Source organism: Hyla sarda, chromosome 7 (assembly GCF_029499605.1).
Source record: "Hyla sarda isolate aHylSar1 chromosome 7, aHylSar1.hap1, whole genome shotgun sequence".
Classification (NCBI taxonomy): domain Eukaryota; kingdom Metazoa; phylum Chordata; class Amphibia; order Anura; family Hylidae; genus Hyla; species Hyla sarda.
Window position 1 is genome coordinate 134,395,743 of NC_079195.1, and position 26,820 is coordinate 134,422,562.

Consider the following 26,820-nt stretch of genomic DNA (forward strand, 5'->3'; position numbering starts at 1 on the left):
TTGTTTTAGAGGCTCCTAAACAAAACACCTTATTGAAGTTAAAATGTATTATACTGTATTGTATGATCTATCTGTTACTTAAGATGTATTTTCCTTAACAATGGTCAGTAAACAGCGGTTTGCAAAAAAGTGAGACACCTCGTGGCCAAGTCTTTGAAGCCGTTTTTCTGGCATAAGGAGCTATTTTTGGTAAATAAAGTGATTTACAAATATGCTAAAAATGACAATGGCATCTGGAAAGAAGTTCTTTGGAATGGCAGTGACCATTTAAGTAACTCACATATAGTATATTCACAGTCGAATAAAAACAATTTGATGCCTGAAAGCAAAAGCAGACAGATAGTTGCTTTACTAATCTTTTGAGGCATTTTTGAGGGCAGTTTTACATTTTCCAGGCAGATTAGTTCAACATCAACATTTACTTATATGTCCAACTGCTTTCAAATTCGTGCTCAGCTTTTAGCATGACAGATTTTAATCATTTCAAACACTTTGCTAAATCTAGCAATATATTTTTTTATTGTAAGAGGATGTCATAATTTCTTTTCAATGGTCTTTAAGGCCATTAGTGTTGGCATGACTGTTATTAAAAGATGGTCTTAAGGGTATATATAAATACCATATACATCACTAAATCCCATATATGTCATATTGTAATTACCAAGCGTGCAGTCAACATGAGGTCAGTGATACATAATTAATTTTACAAGCCTTTCTAAAAGATTTAACTCTCTACGAATTTATATATTTCCTCAGACTATAGGCTTCATCTGCCTGGTTGAGTTTTTAGAACATAATAATCAAAAGGGATAAAAAGAAGTGGGTGTTGAATTGATTTGAATGTCATATTCAATTATCTCCATCAGGATATTTATGTTAGAACAGACATAAAAATCCTGGTTAATAATGTGAGGAAGGGTTGAAAGAAAATAAACATATGGATTATATAATATTGTAGTTTAAGCATATGATCACCAATGGACTAAAATTTATTGGGCCCACCAGAATTTATTTTGGGCTCACCTTTTCCCACTGTAAAATAATCATTGCACACCCTTGATTTTATAGAACATCTGGTAACTAGCTTGAAAGGCGTTGCAAAAAACATTGATATTTTATGCAAAGTGTACAGATTGCAGTACTGCACAAGCTCTTCTATAGCAGTTTTAGTACCACAGAGCCTATAGACTTGCCAAACACTATTATTGTGCTTGTAGAACTACCTGAGTGAGGAGCACTGTTCAACAGTGTGTATATATGAGGAGAAGAAAATAATAAGGGATAGCATGTGGGAGGGGGTTGAGGAAGGAAGGTGAGAAGATCAGTTTATGGGGGCATAGGGAACAGTATCTATGAGAAAAGGGGACCATAAAAAACAGTATATTGGTGAGAGGTCATTGGCAGGAGAGCAGTATATGAGAATAAGGAGGCCATTGGATGCAGAACATGTGGGGGACTGTAACGCCGAGCGCTCCTGGTTCCTCTCCTCCCCCGGAGCGCTCGCGGTGTTCTCCTCTTGTTCACAGCGCTCCGGTCAGACTCGCTGACCGGGAGCGCTGCTCTGATTCCCCTGGCGGGGATGCGATCCGCGTGGTGGGACGTGCCTGCCTGCGGGTAGCATCCCGTTCTGGTTACCTGCCCCGTCCTCTGTCTGCTCAGTCCCGGCGCACGCGGTCCCGCTCTCTAGGGCGTGCGCGTCGGGTCTCTCAGATTTAAAGGGCCAGTGCACCATTAGTTGGTGCCTGGCCCAATCAGTCTCCAATCACTCCCTACACATAAAAACCCACTTCCCCTTCCTGTCCTCGCCGGATCTTGTTGCCCTTGTGCCAGTGAAAGCGTTTCTGTGAGCCATTGCCTGTGTATCCAGACCCTTGCTGTTGCCCCTGACTACGAACCATTGCCACCTGCCCTGACCTTCTGCTACATCTGACCTTGCCTTTGCCTTGTTCTTGTGTCCCGTGCCAGTCTCAGCCGCCAGAGGGGTTGAGTCGCTACCGGGTGGAAAGACCTGGGGGTTACCTGCAGCAGCAAGTCCATCCCGCTTTGCGGCGGGCTCTGGTGAAAACCAGTAACCTCTTAGATTCCGTTCCCCTGGTACGGCCCATGCCATCGCCTCTCTGGCACAGAGGATCCACTACCCGTGCCCTTCCCACATACCAGTCCGGATCCTGACAGGGACATCCATAAAGAGCAGTATATGTTGGGGGCTGCCATAGGGTGTATAACACTTATCCCCCGCAATATCCAGTTTGGGGCACGCCTCTGTCACTGCTCCCCCGTGCAGGAGGCTTGTCGGCCTCAGCATGACACCTTGGCCAACACGCTCCCTCAATGTATCTCTATGGGAGAGGTGGAGATGCAGAGTTGGTGGCAGCGTATTCCTGCGGATAGAGGATAAGTGTTATACACCACAGATCTCAATAAGGTTGGGGGTTGTATTGCTATAGAGGAAATCAATGGCTGCAGATGCAAGGGGCCAAAGATGTTTTTGTGTAATCTGCAGTCTGCGGGAAAAGTTATCATATTGTTCTGGGCCATGTTGAAAAGGGAAGATAATATCTATAGCCAACTCACTTGTGAGTCACTGGTTGTAAAAGTTATGAGTTATGTGACTGCATCTGATCAGGTAAGAACCACACTAACATGGCCATAATATAGACACATTTTAGGGTTTGATTTTTCTCACATGGCTAAACATAGAAACTATTCTCTTTAAAACTTAGATTTGTACCCTATCATATGTGTGTGTTATGCTCTTAGATGTATTCATCATTGTCATCATTGGGTTTGCAGGCTGTAGTCTAAGGGTTGTGCGATTAGTAACTTGGCACTATGTTGTATTATCACATAAAAGATCCTATAAGAGGAAACCAGGAAAATTGTTTTTATTGAACATTGGCAGAGGTTGTCCTGCTGATGGTTTTCAGTTTGTTTTTGGCATAAAGTCTATGGAGCTGAGGCAAACAACAATACAGTAGTGTGAAATACATGTGTAAAAGTGGTGTTAGTGTAGGGGGCATTATTATACTGTAAGAGGCATAAACTAGAAATGATTACATGGTCTGGGGCACAAAATGGGCATTATTACTCTGTAGGGGTTATTATTTCTTTGCACTTTATTCACAAATGTGGGCCTTGTTACAGTGTCAGACAATAATGGGAGAACTACTACTGTGTGAGACCTAAAAAGTGTACTAATTTGATTGGTGGCACTGAGAAGGTCACTGTTTTAGTGCTTGTTGGCACTATTACTGTAAGAAGTGCAAAAGATGACACTATAAGTAGTGTTGAGTGGCATAGGCCATATTCGAATTCGCGAATATTCGCGAATATATGGACGAATATTCGTCATATATTCGCGAATATTCGCATATTTGTTATATTCCCGTTTTATTTTCGCGTATGCAAAAATACGCGCATGCGAAAATTTGCATAAGTGGAAATTCGCATATGCGAAAATTAGCATATGCTAATTTTCGCATATGCGAATTTCCGCACGCCAGTCTCACACAGTAGTATTACAGCCTTCTTTACACCACACAAGCTGGAAGCAGAGAGGGGTGATCACTGTGATGTGTACTGTGAAGAAAAAAAAAAAAAAAAAAAAAAAGAATATTCGTAATTACGAATATATAGCGCTATATTCGCGAAATTCGCGAATTCGCGAATATGCGATATTCGCGAATAATATTCGAATTGCGAATATTCGCGAGCAACACTAACTATAAGACTAAGGCAACCTGGCGACTTTGACAACCTGACTTGTTCTGCAACTCAGTTAATGCAAGTGAATGAGGTTGTGTTGGGACCAACAAGTAGTAGCAAGCAGAAATCCATCCTAGATGGATTTATAACATTTGTCAGGTCGCCGTCAGAGCCAGAGCCAGAATAGACTGTAAAAACAGATTGGCATAGGCAGAGTGTTTCATCACATTGGGTTTTACAACTCTATGTGCCTCTAAAGGATGAATATATAGTAGGGAGGTGCATATTATCATGATCCAGGTGCATGTGTCTGGGATCCCTAAGCGGGAACCCCTTCTCCTGTGGGCCTGCTCATAGTGGTGCCCCTTGTATAGTAGACCCGAGCAGAGTAGAAGTAAAATCACAGCAGATTCAGCAGTGATGAACATGGCAGTAGTAGGTGTGACATAACCCTTCAATCATTTTTTGTTTTTGTTTATAGTTGATAAAAATAGAGGATATTCATAGGCGAGGTTAAAGCATTCACTAATACTTTCCATTTTCCAGGTAATGGTAACTCAAATGTGATATGAAAAGGTCTTTAACCTCATGACAAACCATTTGCCTACATATAACTTCCATCCTTGTGAAAATGTTCAGTATGTAAAGTAAAGACTAACCCAGTTAGAAACGTTATTGTCTAGTTTAATGAATTGATTATATATATATATATATATATATATATATATATATATATATATATATGCGATAAACAAAAGATTTTAATGGAGGCACAATTCAAACTGGCCTAAAATAAAAGTCCAATAAAGTACTTTATTCATAGTATATATCCAAATAAACGTAGGTGCACGGAAAAAGTAGCATAAGCAAAAAAATACTGTAAATAACAAAAGAGGAAATCCTGCATTAACCACAGCAATATGATATGGGATGGGATGTCTTATCTTGGAGATCCGGAAACAGCAAAGGGGGGCTCAGAGGCTACAATTGGTAGTTTCATGAAACAGGTGCACTTCTTCCGGCCTTAAATATTTAACTGCTTTATTCTTAAAAAATAATGTATTTCAACAGTTTTTAGGTATAAAACATTACATGTTTAAAGACGATGACTTAAGTCTGACAGTTACACAACTGCAATCACGACAGTTAAGTAACTTTAACAACTCCTCTGCTCAACACATAAAAGACTTTGATTATACAGTTCCAGCTATTTTCTGCTCTTAAACAAATAATGGATATAATATAATATTTTCTGAAAATCTTGCAGTTTTAATACTTTTGCAAGTATGACTGAATAACTCACCATGCTGAATACACAATCTATTAAATTAGGTATTGTAATAAAATTTACTAGCCAAAAGACAAACATCTGAGCATGAAAATATCACTTACCAGTCCAATGTTTCTCACCTAGTACATGTGGGAAGCCTATTGGCTGAATTTGTGTGAGGGGCGGGAGTATCCCCACCCCCCACACGTCCGGTAGGGTAGGGGCGGGGGTATATATCGCCCCTGCTCCTACAGGAGGGACGTACGTGACTTTTTGCGGACGGACTGGGCGGACCGGCATTCGTATCTCCCGCCAATTTTCCATTCCGGCGGGTACGCACTCACCTGGAACCGCGCTGTCTGGAGCATGCTGCGGATAGGGGATCTGATGTCTCGCGCAGCACTGCTGGCTGCTTTGACGAGATGTCTGCAGGAACGCCGTCCGATGCAAAAAAATCTCCAGCAGGATTAAGGTACAGGGGGGATGATGGCGAGTCAAACCGCCTGTCAGACAGAACAACGGGGCGTTCTGTGACTGGTGTTTCCTCGGGGCAGGGCACGGAAGGCATCTCAGGACGGCCTTTTCATCTTGCTGGGTCCCGCGCTGGGTCACGGGGGATCAGCAGGAAGCAACTGCCGGGTTTTGAATCACTCACACGCTCCTAGCAGTGCAGTCTTCCACACCCGCAAAACACTGTCTCAGGTTTGGCTGTTGTAGTCAGCCGGGTGGCGTCTTTCCCTCCCGTTGGATCCCGGCTGACAGATAGTTTTCCCCTACAAGAAGGGTTAAGGTCGGTCGGAATTATGTGTTTGTAGCCTGCTGAGGGACCATTAGGTTTCTGCATGATAAACATTCAAACTAGTCATGCCATACTAATACGTGCTCATTAACATTGTACATGTAGGGGTAAAATTATGGTTATACCATACCCAGCTTGCATGACACCATGTGTCAGCGTTTCACTGCAGGATTGAACACAGGCTGTATAACATATCACGCACTGTTATCTTGCACCATGCTTTCACCCTCAACATAAGATACTGTTACAACAGGGCGTCCATTCATAACATTATACCATGTATTTAGCATCCACTTTTCTATGCTGCAGCGCTGCAGAACGAGAGGCGAGACACCTGGAAAACCAATCCCTGCGATTGCATCACGCTATATATACTTATACTCATTTCTGCTTGCCATAGTTTCCATGCACTTATCAATTGTATCATACACACTAGAGATGAGCGAATCATAGTTGACGAACCCGAATTCGTTATGAATTTTATGAAAAATTTGATTTGCAACGAATACCGCCGCGATTCCATTGTGCAAATCGCTTCATTAAACTCCATTTTACAGCGTTCCAGACTATTGGGGACCTAAGATGGTGGATCCACATGTGAGTACATGGGGCAGAGGATTATGGGAGGGCGGGAAACAGCGGCAGGAATGAAGGTAGGCGGGCTGACCCTGAATCACATGTGAGATGCAGCCTATCAGTGTTCACTGACCCTTGTGATGTCCCAGCCCCTATATAATCGGCGGCCATCTTGCCTCTCTTCCTTTAATCTATGCACTCAGATGGAGAGGACTGGACTGCGTGTGTGTGAATAGCTCATACCACAGCGTTACACTGCAACTGCTAGTCACATCAGCATTAGGGAAAGGCCGGAGTGCAGAGTGCTGTGCTGTTACACTGAGAAGGATCATCGATTGCTAAACCTCCTATTCACGTTATTGAGCATTGCAGCAGAGAGGGGCAGATAGCTGTCAGCTGCCTCATACAGATCTCCAAGCTGCCTGAACCTTCTGAAGCATCTTATCTCCACATTGTTCAGCCCAATTGAGTTAATTTTAATTGCTCCAAAAAACTTCTGCGGCTCAGAATTGTGTGACAGAGTGCAATTTAGGGTTTAATCCCTGGATTTTTTTTTTGTGGTACTGCACTGTTGGGTCCTGCTGCTGTTCAGAAATACGTGATTGTTCAGTGGACTGTAGTGCATTTGCACCATTTTGTACCTGTTAATCTGTCAAGGGGCTGGCTACATACTGTGCAAGTCCAAACAATACTATTCACCGTCTGTTTTTGTTTTTTAAACAGTATTTTTTGCGTATAGTTACGCATATATAACTGCCCTCATCAGTGCATACCGCATAGGTACATGCAAATATTGTACCATTTAGTACCTGTTAAGCTGTCAAGGTGCTCCATACCGTCAAAGTCCAAACAATAGTATCCACCGGCTGGTGTTTTACAAAAATACATAGTTTTTTCTGCTAATAGTTAGGCATATTACTGCCCTCATCAGTGTATACCGCATACGTACATCCAAGTATTATACCATTTTGTACCTGTTAATCTGTCAAGGTGCTACAAACCGTCAAAGTCCAAACAATAGTATCCACCGGCTGGTGTTTTACAAAAATACCGAGTTTTTTCTGCTAATAGTTAGGCATATTACTGCCCTCATCAGTGCATACTGCATTTGTACATCCAAGTATTGTACCATTTAGTACCTGTTAAGCTGTCAAGGTGCTCCATACCGTCAAAGTCCAAACAATAGTATCCACCGGCTGGTGTTTTACAAAAATACAGAGTTTTTTCTGCTAATAGGCCCTCATCAGTGCATAGCGCATACGTACATCCAAGTATTGTACCATTTAGTACCTGTTAAGCTGTCAAGGTGCTCCATACCGTCAAAGTCCAAACAATAGTATCCACCGGCTGGTGTATTACAAAAATACAGAGTTTTTTCTGCTAATAGTTAGGCAAGTTACTGCCCTCATCAGTGCATACCGCATAGGTACATCCAAGTATTGTACCATTTAGTAGCTGTCAAGGTGCTCCAAACCGTCAAAGTCCAAACAATAGTATCCACCGGCTGGTGTTTTACAAAAATACAGAGTTTTGCTATTCTGTAGTCTGTGATCTACAAGTACACCTAGATCCTTCTCTACCAGTGACTCTGCCAGTTTAATCCCCCCTAAGACATACGACGCATGCATGTTATTAGTACCCAGATGCATAACTTTACATTTATCCACATTGAACCTCATTTGCCAAGTGGATGCCTAGACACTTAGTCTATCCAAGTCATTTTGTAACCTATACACATCCTCTATAGACTGTACCATGCTACAAAGCTTGGTGTCATCTGCAAAGATAGAAACAGAGCTGTTAATGCCATACTCTATATCATTGATAAATAAATTAAACAACAGCGGGCCCAGTACTGAACCTTGGGGTACACCACTAATAACCGGGGACCAATCAGAGTACAAATCATTGACCACCACTCTCTGGGTACGATCCATGAGCCAGTGTTCAATCCAGTTACAAACTAAAGTTTCCAAACTCAAAGACCTTAACTTACCTGTCAGACGTCTATGAGGGACAGTATCAAACGCTTTAGCAAAATCCAGAAACACTATATCCACAGCCATTCCTCTGTCAAGGCTTCTACTCACATCTTCATAAAAGAAAATTAGATTGGTTTGACAACTTCTATCCTTAGTAAACCCATGCTGGCTATCACTTATAATACAATTATCCCCTCTGTATTCCTGTATGTAATCCCTTATAAGTCCTTCAAACAATTTACCCACAATGCATGTTAAACTTACCGGTCTATAGTTTCCTGGGGAAGACCTAGAGCCCTTTTTGAAGATTGGTACCACATTAGCCTTGCTCCAGTCCCTTAGCACAATACCAGACACCAGTGAATCTCTAAATATCATGAACAGGGGTACAGATATTACTGAACTTAGTTCTCTAAGAACTCTTGGGTGCAATCCATCTGGTCCTGGAGATTTGCTTACATTTATATTACTTAACTTACCTTGTACCATTTCTACATTAAGCCAGTTCAGTACATTACATGATGTGTAACCAGCACTAACCTGTCCAATGTCAGCTCCTTCTTCCTTAGTATATACAGAACTAAAGAACCCATTCAGTAACTCTGCTTTCTCTTTATCGCCTGTGACAACCTCCCCATTATCATTATTAAGGGGTCCTACAAGCTCTGTCCTTGTTTTTTTTTTTGCATTTATATATCTAAAAAAATATTTAGGATTGGTTTTGCTTTCTTTGGCCACCTGTCTCTCATTTAGAATTTTTGCTGTTTTTATTACATTTTTACAGATTTTATTAAGCTCCTTGTACTGTTTAAATGTTATAGCTGACCCATCAGATTTGCATTTTTTGAAAGCTATTTTTTTTGTTTATTGCTCTTTTAACATCATTTGTCAGCCATGTAGGATTTAGTTTTAATTGTTTATATTTGTTCCCCTTTGGTATATATTTAGCTGTATAGTTATTTAGAGTTGATTTAAAGATGTTCTTGTAGACCCTGTTATTGAATTTTTACAAGGGGTAAAAGGAGAGAAATCTTCCTAAAATGTGCAACCCAATTTCTCTCGAGTAAGGAAATACCTAATATGTGTATGTCAAGTGTTCAGCGAGCGCAGTAGAGGGCTCAGAAAGGAAGAAGCAACAATGGGATTTTGGAGAGGGAGTTTTTCTGAAATGGTTTTTGGGGGGCATGTCACATTTAGCAAGCCCCTATGGTGCCAGAAAAGCAAAAAAAAAACAAAAAAACACATGGCATACTATTTTGGAAACTACACCCCTCAAGGCACGTAACAAGGGGTCCAGTGAGCATTAACACCCCACAGGTGTTTGACAACTTTTTGTTAGTGTGATGTGTAAATTATTATTTTTTTCACCAAAATGCAGATTTTCCCTCAAATAATTTTTTTTTTACAAGGAATAATAGGACAAAATGCCCCCCAAAATTTGTAACCCCCTCTCTTCTGAGTATGAAAATATCCCATGTGTGGTCGTCAAGTGCTTTTCTGTTAAAGTTGGATGTGTAAATGAAGAAAAAAAGATTTTCACTAAAATGCTGGTTTTCCCCAAATTTTACATGTTTACAAGGGGTAATAGGAGAAAATAACCCCCAAAATTTGTAACCCCATTTTCTTCTGAATATGGAAATACCCAATGTGTGGACGTCAAGTTCTCTGCTGGTGCACTACAATGCTCAGAAGAGAAGGAGCGCCATTGAGCTTTTGGAGACAGAATTTGGTTGGAATAGAAGTCGGGGCCATGTGAGTTTACAAAGCCCCCCATGCTGCCAGAACAGTGGACCCCCCCTCATGTGACTCCATTTTGGAAACTTCACCCCTCACCGAATTTAATAAGGGGTGCAGTGAGTATTTACACCCCACTGGCGTTTGACAGATCTTTGGAACAGTGGGCTGTGCAAATGAAAAATTACATTTTTCATTTTCACGGATGAATGTTCCAAAAATCTGTCAGACACCTATGGGGCGTAAATGCTCACTGTACCCCTTATTACATTATGTGAGGGGTGTAGTTTCCCAAATGGGGTCTCATGTGGGGAGGGTCCATTGTTCTGGCACTATGGGGGCTTTTTAAACACACATAGCCTTCAATTTCAGACACATTCTCTCTCCAAAATCCCAATGGCTCTCCTTTTCTTCTGAGCATTGTAGTGCGCCAGCAGAGCACTTTACATCCACATATGGGGTATGTTCTTACTCAGAAGAAATGGGGTTACAAATTTTGTGGGGCTTTTTTCCTATTTTCCCTTGTGAAAATGAAAAATTTAGGGTAACACCAGCATTTTTGTGAAAAAAAAATGTTTTCTAATTTTTCCATCCAAATTTGAAGAATTTTCATTAAACACCTGTGGGGTGTTAAGGCTCACTTTACCCCTTGTTACAATCTGTGAGGGGTTTAGTTTCCAAAATGGGGTCACATGTGGGTATTTTTTTTTGCGTTTATGTCAGAACCGCTATAAAATCAGCCACCCCTGTGCAAATCACCAATTTAGGCCTCAAATGTACATAGTGCACTCTCACTCCTGAGCCTTGTTTTCCGCCAGCAGAGCGTTTTATGCCCACATATGGGGTATTTCCAGGAGAAATTTTGGGGGTCTATTTTTCCTTTTAGCACTTGTGAAAATAAAAAGTATGGGGCAGCACCAGCATGTTAGTGTAAATTTTTGTTATTTTTTACCCTAACAGGCTGGTGTAGCCCCAAACTTTCCCTTTTCATAAGGGGTAAAAGAGAAAATGCCTCCAAAAATGTGTAGTGCAATTTCTCCCGAGTACGGAAATACCCCATATGTGGCCCTAAACTGTTTCCTTGAAATACCACAGGGCTCCGAAGTGAGAGAGCGTCATGCGCATTTGAGAACTAAATTAGGAATTGCATAAGGGTGGACATAGGGGTATTCTACCCCAGTGATTCCCAAACAGGGTGCCTCCAGCTGTTGCTAAACTCCCAGCATGCCTGGACAGTCAGTGGCTGTCTGGAAATGCTGGGAGTTGTTGCTTTGCAACCGCTGGAGGCTCCGTTTTGGAAACAATGCTGTACAATAAGTTTTTCATTTTTATTGGGTGGACAGTGTAAGGGGATGTATATGTAGTGTTTTACCCTTTATTATGTGTTAGTGCAGTGTTTTTAGGGTACATTCGCACTGGCGGAGGTTTACAGTGAGATTCCCGCTAGAAATTTGCGCCGCGGTGAAAAATTTGCCGTAGCTCATACTTGAAGCAGGAAACTTACTGTAAACCTGCCCGTGTGAATGTACCCTGTACGTTCACATGGGGGGGGGGGGGGGGGTGGGCAAACCTCCACCTGTTTCAAAACTACAACTCCCAGCATGTACTGACAAACCTTGTTTTGCAACAGCTGGAGGCACATTGGTTGGAAATCCTTCAGTTAGGTTCTGTTACCTAACTTAGTATAGCTGTTGCAAAACTACAACTCCCAGCATGTACTGATCACCGAAGGGCATGCTGGGAGATGTAGTTATGCAAGAGCTGGAGGTACGCAACTACAACTCCCAGCATGCCGAGACAGCTGTGTGGGCATTCCACTATCTAGTTGTAGTTTTGCAAGATCTAGAGAGCCACAGTTTAGAGATCACTGCACAGTGGTCTCAAAACTGTAGACCTCCAGCTATTGCAAAACTGCAAATCCCAGCATGCCCAAACAGCTGTCTGGGCATGCTGGGAGTTGTAGTTTTTTAACATCTGGAGGGCTACAGTATAGAGAGAGACCACTGTATAGTGGTCTCAAACTGTAGCCCTCTAGATGTTGCTAGGCAACTTACCCGCTTCCGTCGGATTCAGGGAGCCAGCCGCACGACATGCCGCCCACACCGATCACTGCAGCCGATAGTGTCCCTCAGCCTCCACTGATGGGTAAGTGGACTTCGGCTCCCGGTCCTCTTCGGTTTCCCCATCCTGCCCCGCCTATTGTGGTGGGACGAACGGGGAAAACAAAAGTTAACCCCCCCGCCCCGGATCTGCTATTGGTCGTACCAATAGCAGGGATAGGAGTGGTGGCACACCTGCCACCTCCCTCCTATCCCTTCAGGGGGATCGTAGGTGTCATGGACAACCGTGATCCCCCTTATATTCCGGGTCACCGTGTCACCATAGACCCGTATGACCCGGAATAGGCTCAAATTAGAGTGTGAATTCACTTGCGATTTGCGCCGATCGCCGATATGGGGGGGTCTGATGACCCCCTGGGCATTTGCGCTATATCGATATCAGCAGTCACCCCGGTCCGGTCCCTGTCCGGCACGGCAGGGACTGGAATTCCCACGGGTGTACCTGTACGCCCTGGGTCCTTAAGACCCAGGTACAGAAGGCGTATCCATGCACCCTGGGACCTGTACGGGTTAAAGACAACTGTTTGAATGTCCTTAAGTGGCAGAGCCAGATATTTGTCTTAAACCTAATTTAACATCTCTCAAGAGACCCAAAAAGCGCTTCCACCAATGCTTCCCATCAAACCTGATCGAGCTTAAAGGGGAACTCCGCAGGAAAACATTTTGCTTTTAATGAACTGGTGCGAGAAAGTTAATCAGATTTGTAAATTACTTCTATTAAAAAATCATAATCCTTCCAGTTCTTATTAGCAGATGTATACTACAGAAGAAATTAATTTATTTTTGAATTGATTTTCTGTCTGTCCACAGTGCTCTCTGCTTGGACCTCTGTCCTTGTGATGAACTGTCCAGAGCAGCATAGGTTTGCTATGGGGATTTTCTCCTGCTCTGGACAGTTCCTGATATGGAGAGAGGTGTCAGCAGAGAGCACTGTGGACAGACAGAAAATAAATCCAGAAAGAAAAGAATTTCCTCTGTAGTATACAGCTGCTAATAAGTACTGAAAGGATTAACAGATTTTAATAGAAGTAATTTACAATTCTGTTCAACATTCTGGTGCCAGTTGACTTAAAAAGACCTAAAAAAATGTTTTCCAACGGAGTACCCTTTAAAAGAATCTGCAAAGAAGAATGGCAGAAAGTCACCAAATCCAGATGTGCAAACCTTGTAGCATCATACCCCAAAAGACTGGAGGCTGTGATCACTGTCAAAGACGATTAACTAAGTACTATAAAAAGTGTCTGAATACTTATGCCAATGCAACACTTTAGTATTTCCTTTCATACAATTAGCAAAGACTTGTACTGTTAAGTTGTTTTTGCATTGTAGATAGTTTTATTATATATATATATATATATATATATATATATATATATATATATATATATATATATATATGTGTGTGTGTTTATGCCTCTAACACCTATATATATATTGATATATATATATATATATATATATATATATATATATATATATATCAATGGGGGACATTTATCAATGTTGGTGTAAGGTAGTATAGATTTTACCTGTTTGCTCGGTGTATTGTTTGCACCGTTGCTCAAAATTTACCAAAAAGGTGCCCAGGACTTAATACATTTTGCGCAATTATAGAAACCAGTGAGCTGCAGAGATTGTTTTAAAGGGGTTATCCAGGAAAAAGCTTTTTTATATATATCAACTGGCTCCAGAAAGTTAAACAGATTTGTAAATTACTTCTATTAAAAAATCTTAATCCTTTCAGTACTTATGAGCTTCTGAAGTTAAGGTTGTTCTTTTCTGTCTAAGAGCTCTCTGATGACACGTGTCTCGGGAACCACCCAGATTAGAAGCAAATGCCCATAGCAAACCTCTTCTAAACTGGGCGTTTCCCGAGACACGTGTCATCAGAGAGCACTTAGACAGAAAAGAACAACCTTAACTTCGGAAGCTCATAAGCACTGAAAGGATTTCGATTTTTCAATAGAAGTAATTTACAAATCTGTTTAACTTTCTGGAGCCAGTTTATATGTATAAAAAAATGTTTTTTCCTGGAATACCCCTTTAAGCATTGTAATTTAGCATCTGCATTTTGCACGTGTCCTATTAGCTGGTGTAGGTTTGCGCAAAAAAATAACACTTCTAAATTAAATTTGCACAAATAATAAATACAGCTCCACTGCAAAAAGTGGGGTACAGTGCACCAAACAGTAGACAACTTTAAAAGATGTTCTACCGAAAGTTGTGCAAAAAAATTGTGCAAAAAAAGTAATTGCCAACAGGGACATTTAGAACACTGTAGTGGTGTAAAGCCAATGATAAATAGAAGCGATGAGCAAACTTTTGAAAAATTTGATTCAGCCGATTCGCCAAATATTCTGAAAACAATTTGTTTTGGGTCAAATTTATTTGCGACAAATCTTTATTAAAAACGGCTGGCCTACAGGGAGCCTCAATAGGGGTGTAGAACAGTTTGCTTTTTTGTAACATGCATAGAGAGTGTGCTGTTGTGCAGTGAAATAATACTGTTATTCAGTATAACATGCAGATTACAGGCATCGCTATTAGAATCACTAGCGCAGAGTGTCTGAATGTGGCAGCAGGGAGACTATATGTATATTTTTCTCTGTTCACATAGTCGGTCCAACATATGGAGGGTGGAATTCCAACGTGTGGAAACGTCGTAAATCAGACTATGTTGTGGGATGCCGTTCTGATGCTGCAGCTCAAGGAGTGAGGGTATGCTTTGCAGTGTACTAGTGGCTTAAGTGCATGCAAAGTTTCCTTCCCATTGTTATGATGTCTTGCAAATGGGGGGAAAACTTCAGGAACCGCTTCACAACCAGATTGAACATGTATGCCACGCATGGCTCAGCATTCCCATGGCTCAATCTTCCCATACAAGATGTTCTTCCCATTGTCAGTCACCATTGTTCCCATTTTCAGTTTTCGTGGAGTAGGCCATGCTCCAATTCCTTTACGAATGACTTTTAGCAGTTCCTCCCCTGTGTGACTCAGTTCGCCAAGGCAGACCATGTAAAGAACAGCGTAACAATGCCGTGCCCTGAACACATGGTATGCTGAAGGGCCACTGGCACTTGTCTGGGCAGTGGAGGCTGAGGACAAGGTGGAGGATGAGGAGGCGGAGTCGCACACTGTCACAGGACCAATGGCCTGAGAGCGTGGAGGAGGAATCAGCGTGACCTGTCCAAGTTGGTGTTGTGGCTGTGCAGGAACCACATTCACCCAGTGAGCCGTAAAGGACATATATTGTCCCTGACCATAGTCACAGTTCCAGACATCGGCGCTGCCGTGCACTTTGGCACACACCGACAGGCTCAAGGACAGGCCCACCTTCTCTTCCACAAAATTGTGCAGGGCTGGTACTGCCTTCTTCTCAAAGTAATGACGTTTTGGCACTCTCCACCTTGGCTAGGCAAGAGCCATCAGTTCACTGAAAGGTGGAGAGTCTACCACTTGAAAAGGAAGGGACTTCAACACCAGCAACTTAGACAGGAGCACATTCAGCTTCTGCACCGTTGGATGAGTGAGTGCATACTTCGCGAAGGATTGTTGGCAGAATGACTGACTAAAAGTAGGAGGAGCAGGAGCATATGGAGTGACAGAAAGAAGGTTTGACACACAGCTCCCTTCGGCTGAGGTGGTGGAGCCTTGGCTGGCTGAAAGAGGGAGCGGTGTGCCACTGGGTGATGCAGCAGGCTGGACCACTACATCGGAGCCACTGTTCTCCCAGGCCGCTTTATGGTGGCGAAGCATATGTTGACGCAGGGCCGTGGTGCCAAAATAGGGACCCCGGCCACGCTTCACCTTCTGCCGACATATCTTGCATGTGGCTATGTTAACCTCCTCCGGATGCTTGATGAAAAACTGCCACACTGCCGAGTAGCTGATTTTCCCACCAACAGTCCGCACTAATTTATTGCCACTGTGGCTGTCTCCAGGAACCCCTGTTCCACTACCTCCCGGGAAGGTAGGCTGCCACAAAGCAGGAAGTCTCCCCCAGGCATGTTTCTCTCCAGACTTTCCACTTCTGCCACTATGCTGACTGCCAGCCATGCTACCACCTTCTCCTGATGATGATGAAGCCCCTTCTGCACCCGGATCCCAAGAAGGCTTCATCATAGTCAATAAGTGTCTGCACGTCACTGATGTCCTCCTCAGTTTCCTCAACAGTGACTGCTTCAGGACCCTGAATGATGGCAATACCTCCTCCCACGTCACTCTCCTCATCACTACTTGCCCACGTAGCGGAGGAAGCCGCAGTTGTCTTTTCCACTTCTAAGCTGGGCAGTAGCTGCTGACTGTCCTCTATTAGATCATCCTCACTGGATGGAGCTCACTGGATGGAGCTGAACCCACAGCATAAGATACTTTTTAAGGGGAGAGAACAGCACAGGAAAGAGACAATGGGAAGACAGGGACATGCCAACTGAGGGTTGTGTCTGAGGAACCCACCAACTGTTGACTGGGGTATCAGATGTCACTTGTAATGAAGTAGATGACCATGTTAACCAATTGATGATGGCAGATGGGTTGCTGGTCGAGACACAACCACTAGCTGATACAGGGAGCTCAGGTCTCTTGCTGCAACTCCTGCTGCCTCTTGCCCCTAGTCTGCTGCGACCTCTGCCCTATGAATTTAGGCCTCTGACACTCCTCTGTGCACGTCCTGGCACTTCTCTTCCTGAAATACTTATATGAGGTAAGTACGATGCGCTTCACTACGCTTAAATCTGTATTTGTCTTGAACAGCAGCAGGTGTGTACTTTTGGCAGTCCTTTCACAGTAAGCTGGCTCTTGACAGATTAACAGCTACAAAATTGTACACTACTTAGATGTAGGTATGTGGTATGCACTTATGAGGGCAGAAAAATGCGCTACAGTATAAATAAATAAAAGTATCTGAGTGAAAACACCAGCTGGTGAGTACTTTTGCCTGAACTTTCTGAAAAACCCCAAAAGACCTAGTAATCAACAAGAGGAAATATATAATAAGAAATAATTATATAACCAGTCCTCAAAAAGTAGTGAAAAAAGGGGAAAGAAAAGGAAAGAATAAATACAGAGAGAAAAGTGATAGTGATTTGGAATTGAAAATGTACAGTGATGTTTGCGTAAAAATAAAAAAGAAAAAGAAAAGTGAGTATGAAAGTTCACAATATCAAAGAAGAGTGGATAAGTGCAAAGTAATAATCAGAAAAAATAAGGGTAATGAAAATATTAATAGTTATTAAACATCAAAAAATAACAAAAAATATGTGAATAATAAGAATGCCTGCAAAAGATGATAATTTTAAACAATCATATGCATTTATTAAAAATAATAATTAATGCCTGGGCAGAGCCCTTGCTCAGGCATGCGATCTAAATATGCAAATAGAATAATTTAAAAAATGCCAACTATCTCAAAATATAAAAATTTAAAAATTGTCCTTTGTAGCCTAAAAAATCTTATAAAGTGTGAATAGCAACAGTATTGAATATAGTATCCAGCGATCGGAGAGACTGTGTACTCCAGTGATACTCCAATGTGAAACACAGTCACCTTAAACTGTAGTAAATGTTTCAATATTTCATTCAGAAGATATAATGTAATTGCTCACTGTTATCCACTTGTGTCCCACAACAGGTGTTTGTAGAATAGCAGTATTAATAGCAAGATATAGTTACAGTTGCTTATATGAAGTCAGGCACAGTACCTTATGGTTTTATTCACCGTGATGATCGGCAGCTGAATGTCTCCAGAGTTGCAGGCTCCGGGGACTGTGGGAGCCCAGTTCCCGCATGGACCGAATCAAGCACTACCCTGGTATGGGTAGGTAGGTACTTTTCGTGCCGTGATTGGGAAGATGTGATGATCCCGATTGCGTTGATGTAGAGCGCTGGATTATATATCGTAGCCAAGCAGGAGTATCGTGCTTTGCACAGCTCAGTGGCCGGTCTGTGGAGAAATCGGCAGCGGCTGCCCGGCGTCCTCGTGGCGTGTGAATAGCACGCTAATTCACAGTGGTCCACTAGTCCGGGTCCTACAGCGCTGTCTAGGCAGTATCGGCTGATACAGGTATTTTTTAAAATTATTCTATTTGCATATTTAGATCGCATGCCTGAGCAAGGGCCCTGCCCAGGCATTCATTATTATTTTTAATAAATGCATATGATTGTTTAAAATTATCATCTTTTGCAGGCATTCTTATTATTCACATATTTTTTGTTATTTTTTGATGTTTAATAACTATTAATATTTTCATTACCCTTATTTTTTCTGATTATTACTTTGCACTTATCCACTCTTCTTTGATATTGTGAACTTTCATACTCACTTTTCTTTTTATTTTTTATTTTTATGCACACATCACTGTACATTTTCAATTCCAAATCACTATCACTTTTCTCTCTGTATTTATTCTTTCCTTTTCTTTCCCCTTTTTTCACTACTTTTTGAGGACTGGTTATATAATTATTTCTTATTATATATTTCCTCCTGTTGATTACTGGGTCTTTTGGGGTTTTTCAGACCTACCAGTTAACCTCGGAGTAGATGGTAGATTGAGCTGCACTGCCTCTTTGTAATTTTTTGCACTTTTGTTACCCCTATTTATTCTTTCCTTTTCTTTCCCCTTTTTTCACTACTTTTTGAGGACTGGTTATATAATTATTTCTTATTATATATTTCCTCTTGTTGATTACTTTGCCTGGACTTTCACAGTATCTAGGCCCTTGAAAGATTAAGAGAAACAAAATAGTACACTACTTAGATTTAGGTATGTGGTATGCACTAATGAGGGCAGAGTAATGTGCTACAGTATGTTTAAAAAAATGATTTTAGTAAAACACCAGCCGGTGATTACTTTTGCCTGGAATTTCACAGTATCTAGGCATTTGACAAATTAACAGGTACAAAATAGTACACTACTTAGATGTAGGTATGTGGTATGCACTTATGAGGGCAGAAAAATGCGCTACAGTACGCTAAAAAGACGTATTTTAGTAAAACACCAGCCAGTGATTACTTTTGCCTGGTCTTTTACAGTATCTAGGCCCATGACAGATTATCAGGTACAAAATAGTATACCACTTAGATGTAGGTATGTAGTATGCACTTATGAGGGCAGAAAAATGTGCTACAGTACGCTTAAAAAACATGTTTTTGCACAACACCAGCAGTACACAACAGTACTGCAGCACACAGTTGCTGTGTACTAAACACAAAATTGCACTCTTTCACAGACTATTAGGAATGGGCTGCTAGGTATGTATTATACCGTCTACAGACTAGTATAACCAGCAGACCATTTGTGGTGGAACAAAGAGGGCAGAAAAATGTGCTACAGTATGGTAAAAAAAAAACATATTAGAGTAAAAGACTAGCCAGTGATTCCTTTTGCCTGTCCTTTCACAGTATGTAGGCACTTGACAGATTAAGAGGTAGAAAATAGTACACCACTTTGATGTAGGTATGTGGTATGCACTTATGAGGGCAGAAAAATGTGATACAGTACGCTTAAAAAAAAAAAAAAGCACAACAGTCACTGTGTACTAAACCCATAATTGCAAAAAGACTCTCAAATACTATTAGGAATGGACTGCTGGGTATGGATTATACTGTCTACAGTCTAGTATAACAAGCAGACCAGTTGTTGTGGAACAAAGACACAGATTTGCCCTAAAAAAAAATTTCTACCTCCTCTGAAAACATTTCTGCAGCGGAGGCAACACACAGCTCTCTGCCCCTCTCTGTAATACAATGCTGTTCACAGTGACTGGGGGGTTAATTGCTGCAGTGAGAATTCATTTCTGTGCAAAAACGCTCTGCTCTGTGTCCTACAGAAGGCTGAGGTGACTAGGAGGTGAAATGCTGCTGCAAAAAGCTTTTCTGTGTAACACACAGCGATATCCATCCTATCTCTCTGCTGTGTAATAAATGAAATGACGAGCTGGAATATGGCTGCCAAATATATAGGGCTGTGACATCACAGGGGTGACTGGCTGCTGATAGGCTGCATCCTGCATGTGATTCAGGGTCATCCCGCACACCCGCTTTCCCACCTTCCCAGCATTCCTTGCCCCATGTCGTGACATGTGGATTTGCCATTTTAGATGCCCTGGAGCCTGGACCGCACTAAATGGAGTTTAATAAAGCGATTCGCGCAATATAATCGCGGAGATATTTGCATACCTTGCAAATCAAAATTTTCATGAAATTCGTAATGATTTTGAGTTTGTCAGCTTCAATTCACTCATCTCTAATAAATATCCCCCATTGTGTGTATGTTTGTCTGTGTGTATGTTCCAGCATCACTTCCAAACTGCTGAAGATATGTCAATAAAACTTGGTAGAAATGTTACTTATATGTCAACTACAAACATAGGATGTGTAAATTAACCCTAACCCACTCCAGGAGTTGGAGTTTTTGTTTAAAGTCCCATGCAAGTTTATGGGGAATGATTGTTCCAGCATAACTGCCAAATGGCTGGAGATATTTTAATGAAACTTAATACACATGTTACTTATATGTCAAATAAAAATATATGATCTGTTCTGCATCTCCTGGTAAGCGCGTCAGTCAAAACACACCCCTTCCCGATGCCACACCCCATTTGCAAAGCCACACCCACTATTTAACCCCTTAAGGACTCAGCCCATTTTGGCCTTAAGGACTCAGACAATTTAAATTTTACGTTTTCGTTTTTTCCTCCTCGCCTTCTAAAAATCATAACTCTTTTATATTTTCATCCACAGACTAGTATGAGGGTTTATTTTTTGCACGACCAGTTGTCCTTTGTAATGACATAACTCATTATATCATAACATGTATGGCGCAACCAAAAAACACTATTTTTGTGGGGAAATGAAAAAGAAAAACGCAATTTTGCTAATTTTGGAAGGTTTTGTTTTCACGCCGTACAATTTATGGTAAAAATTACATGTGTTCTTTATTCTGAGGGTCAATACGATTAAAATAATACCCATTTTTATATACTTTTCTATTATTGTTGTGCTTAAAAAAAATCACAAACTTTTTAACCAAATTAGTACGTTTATAATTCCTTTATTTTGATGACCTCTAACTTTTTTATTTTTCCGTATAAGCGGCGGTATGAGGGCTCATTGTTTGCGCCATGATCTGTACTTTTTTTTTATACCACATTTGCATATAAAAAACTTTTAATACATTTTTATAATTTTTTTTTATAAAATGTATTAAAAAAGTAGCAATTTTGGACTTTTTTTTTTCGTTCACGCCGTTCACCGTACGGGATCATTAACATTTTATTTTAGTAGTTTGGACATTTACGCACGCGGCGATACCAAATATGTCTATAAAATTTATGTTTTACGCTTTTTGAGGGTAAAATAGGAAAAAACTGACATTTTACTTTTTTATTGGGGGAGGGGATTTTTCACTTTTTTTTAACTTTTACTTTTACATTTTTTCTTACACTTGAATAGTCTCCATAGGGGACTATTCATAGCAATACCATGATTGCTAATACTGATCTGTTCTATGTATAGGACATAGAACAGATCAGTGTTATCGGTCATCTTCTGTTCTGGTCTGCTCGATCTCAGACCAGAGCAGTAGACGCCGGGAGCCGGAAGGAGGAAGGTGAGGGGACGTCCGTGCGGCGTTCTGAATGATCGGATCCCCGATCGGATCCGATCATTCATTGAAATCGCGCACTGCCGCAGATGCCGGGATCTGTATTGATCCTGGCACCTGAGGGGTTAATGGCGGACGCCCGCGAGATCGCGGGCATCAGCCATTGCCGGCGGGTCCCTGGCTGCGATCAGCAGCCGGGATCAGCCGTGCATGACACGGGCATCGCTCCGATGCCCGCGGTTATGCACAGGACGTAAATGTACGTCCTGGTGCGTTATGTACCACAGCACCAGGACGTACATTTACGTCCTGCGTCGTTAAGGGGTTAAGCCACACCCTTTAATTTTCTACCCTTTTTCTACCTTGCAAGTCACACCCACTCCCACAAAACCATGCCTCCTTTTATTTGTGGCCTACAATCTCTTCATCACAACTCGTGAGGGTGGGATATGAGGATGAGATATAAGGACAGGATATGAGAGTGGGAGATGAGGTCTGAAGCGCGGAGAAGAGGCCCCCCCCCGGTGAAAATGGACAGCACGCAACGACTAACCACCCCCACCGGACGGTCCCTGCAGCATAGATGGCCCGGACCAGCTCACCCTAAATTCCCGCCGAGGCGAGGTGAGTACAAAACAAAGGGGGGCTTAATGATGACGAAGGCCGGAGTGGTCTTCAACCTGCGGACCTCCAGAGGTTTCAAAACTACAACACCCAACATGCCGATGGCTGTCCGGGCATGCTGGGAGTTGTAGTTTTGCAACTTCTGAAGGTCCGCAGGTTGAAGACCACTGTTGAAGAGATTGACAGGCTGTGATGATGAAGGGGGGGGGGGGGATGATGAGGAAGGCCGCAGTGGTCTTCAACCTGCGGACCTCCAGAGGTTTCAAACTACAACTCCCAACATGCCTGGACAGCCGATGGCTGTCCGGGCATGCTGGGAGTTGTAGTTTTGCAACATCTAGAGGTCCGCAGGTTGAAGACCACTGATGAAGGGATTGACAGGCGGTGATGATGAAGGGGGGGATGATGACAAAGGCCGCAGTGGTCTTCAAAATGGTTTTAAAAATTAAAACAGCCATATTACAAAAGGTCTTTAATTTTTTTTTATCAGTAACAACATATAAAAAGTTTTTGGATATGATAGTGCCCATTTAACCTGTCAGTGACAGCCCCGATCATCCTGAGGGACAGGAGCGAGGTCGTAGTGCTGCTATCTCCTCCTATCCCCTGCCATTGGTCAGAACTGAACTCTGACCAATGGCAGCGCAGGACAGTGGGTTGCCATGGCAACCCCCTGTTCTGCCCACCCCTGGATGTCGGGCAGAACAGGGGGAGAAGATGGAGGCCTTTACCTGAGGACCAGATGTGATGGAGCCCGGCAATCATCAGAGACATCAGCGGAGATCACGGCACAGGTAGGGAAACGATGGTGGGGGGGGGGGGGAAGGAAGGGGGCAGTAAGCGATATTTACTGCTGCCCTTCCTAGTGGGTGCCAAACTGTAACTCCCAGCATGCCCAGTTGTAGTGCTGGGAGTTGTAGTTTTGCAACAGCTGGAAGGTCACAGTTTGGAGACCACTGTTACAGTGGTGCCCAAACGGTAGCCCTCCAGATGTTGACAAACTACAACTCTCAGCATGCCAAGACTGACCAGGCATGCTGGGAGTTGTAGTTCTGTAACATCCGTCCCTACAGATTTTGCAATTTTCATGAAATATTTGAAAATTGCTTCTCTACTTTGAAGCCCTCTAAATTTTTCAAAAAGTAAAAATATGTCCATTTTATGATGCCAACATAAAGTGGACATATTGTATTTGGGAATAAAAATAAAATTTATTTGGAACATCCATTTTCCTTACAAGCAGAGAGCTTCAAAGTTAGAAAAATGCTGAATGTTAAAAATTTGCATGAAATTTTAGGATTTTTCACCAAAAAAGGATGCACGTAACGACAAAAATTTATCACCAAAATAAATTAGAATATGTCAGGAAAAAACATTCTCAGAATCAAAATAATCGGTAATAGCATCTTAGAGTAATTAATGCTTAAAGTGACGGTGGTCAGAATTGTGAAAAAGGGCTCAGTCCTTAAGGTGAAAAAGGGCTCAGTCCATAAGGGGTTAAAAAGAATGTCAAAAAGTTAACAAAAACACACCCTAAATAGAATAGTGGGGGGGGGGGGGAGGGGGAGATTAACTAGCTTCTTCTCCCACTATTTAACTTGAACTGGCCCCTTTCACTCCCACTTTAACCCCTTGGGAACAGAGCCCCTTATGACCCTAAGGACGGGAGCATTTTTTGCAAATCTGACCCCTGTCACTTTAAGCATTAATAACTCTGGGATGCTTTTACTTAGAAATTTGATTCCGAGATTGTTTTTTTTGACATATTCTACTTTATGGTAGTGGTAAATGTTCGTCGATAGTTGCATCATATCTTGGTGAAAAACTCCCAAATTTGATGAAAAATTTAACAATTTTGCATTTTTCTAACTTTGAAACTCTCTGCTTGTAAGGAAAATAGACATTCCAAATAAATGATATATTGATTCGCAATATGTCTACTTTATATTTTCATCATAAAGTTGACATGTTTTTACTTTTGGAAGACATCTGAGGGCTTCAAAGTTCAGCAGCAATTTTCCAATGTTTCACAAAATTTTCAAAATCTGAATTTTTCAGGGACCAGTTCAGACCACTGTTCCAAAAATCTGTCAGGCACCTGTGGGGCGTAAATGCTCACTGCACCCCTTAATACATTACATGAGGGGTGTAGTTTCCAAAATGGGGTCACATGTGGTGGGGGGGGTTCCATTGTTCGGGCACTATGGGGGCTTTGTAAACACACGTGGCCTTTAATTCCGGACAAATTTTCTCTTCAAAATCCCAATGGCGCTCCTTCTCTTCTGAGCATTGTAGTTTGCCCTTAAAGTACTTTAAACCCACATATTGCGTATTTTCATACTCAGAAGAAACGGGGTTACAAATTTTGGGGTGCTTTTTTCCTATTTTTCCTTGTGAACATGAAAAAATTAGGGTTTTTTTTGTGAAAAAAAATATTTCTTTTCATTTTCCCATCCAATTTCATTGAACATTCGTCAAACATCTGTGGGGTGTTAAGGCTCCCTATACCCCTTATCACGTTCCGTGAGTGGTGTAGTTTCCAAAATGGGGTCACATGTGGGTATTTATGTTTTTGTGTTTATGTCAGAACCGCTGTAAAATCAGCCACCCCTTTGCAAATCACCAATTTAGGCCTCAAATGTACATGGTGCTCTCTCAATCCTGAGCCTTGTTGTGCGTCCGCAGAGCATTTTATGCCCACATATGGGGTATTTCCTTACAAATTTTGGGGGTCTTTTTTTCCTTTTACTGCTTGTGAAAATAAAAATTACGGGACAACACCGGCATGTTAGTGTAAATGTTTTTTTTTACACTAACAGACTGGTATAACCCCCAACTTCTCCTTTTCATAAGGAATAAAAGGAGAAAAAGCCTCCCAAAATTTGTAGTGCAATTTCTCCCGAGTACGGAAATACCCCATATGTGGCCCTAAACTGTTTCCTTGAAATGCGAAAGGGCACCAAAATGAGAGAGCGCCATGGGCATTTGCGGACTAAATTAGGGATTGCATAGGGGAGGACATAGGGGTATTCTATGCCAGTGATTCCCAAACAGGGTGCCTCTAGCTGTTGCTAAACTCCCAGCATGCCTGTACAGTCAGTGGCTGTCCAGAAATGCTGGGAGTTGTTGTTTTGCAACAGCTGGAGGATCCGTTTTGGAAACACTGCCGTACAATACGTTTTTCCTTTTTATTGGGGGGGGGGGGGGCAGCATAAGGAGGTGTATATATAGTGCTTTACCCTTTTTGTGTAGTGTAGTGTTTTTAGGGTACATTCGCACTGGCGTGTTATGGTGAGTTTCCTGCTAGGAGTTTGCGCTGAGGCGAAAAATTTGCCGCAGCCCAAACTTGAACCAGGAAACTGACTGTAAACCTGCCCATGTCAATGTACCCTGTACATTCACATGGGGGGGGCAAACCTCCAGCTGTTTCAAAACTACAACTCCCAGCATGCACTGACAGACCGTGCATGCTGGGAGTTGTACTTTTGCAACAGCTGGAGGCACACTGGTTGGAAAACCTTCAGTTAGTTTCTGTTACCTAACTCAGTATTTTCCAACCAGTGTGCTTCCAGCTGTTGCAAAACTACAACTCCCAGCATGTACTGATGGCTGAAGGGCATGCTGAGAGATGTAGTTATGCAACAGCTGGAGGTACTTAACTACAACACCCAGCATGCTGTTTGGGCATGCTGGGATTTGCACAGTGATATCCAAACTGTGACCCTCCAGATGTTGCAAAACTACAAATCCCAGCATGCCCAGACAGCAGACTGCTGTGTGAGCATGCTAGGAGTTGTAGTTTTGCAAGATTTAAAGGGCCACAGTTTATAGACCACTGCACAGTGATCTCCAAACTGTCGCCTTCCAGCTGTTGCAAAACTACATATTTCAGCATGCCCAAACAGCTGTCTGGGCATGCTGGGAGTTGTAGTTTTGCCACATCTGGAGGGCTACAGGTTAGAGACCACTTTAGCCCTCCAGACATTGCTAGGCAACTTATCAGCTTCTGTAGGATCCAGGAAGCCGTCCTCTTCTGCCGCACGTCATCGCCGCCCGCCGATCACCGTCGCCCGCAGCCCCCGGATCATTAAGTGGATCTTTGGCGCCGGCCCCCGATGGTTTCCCCGTCCTGCCCCGCCTATTGTGGGTAGACAGGACGGGGAAAACGAAAGTTCCCCAACCCCCGCCCCCGATCTACTATTGGTAGTCACGTCTAGACCACCAATAGCAGGGATAGGAGGGGTAGCACCGCTGCCACCTCACTCCTATCCCTTCAAGGGGATCGTAGGTGTCTTAGACAACTGCGATCCCCCTTATATTTCGAGTCACCGGGTCACCATAGACCCGTATGATCCGGAATCGGTCCAAATTGCAAGTGTGAATTCACTTGCGATTTGCACCGATTGCC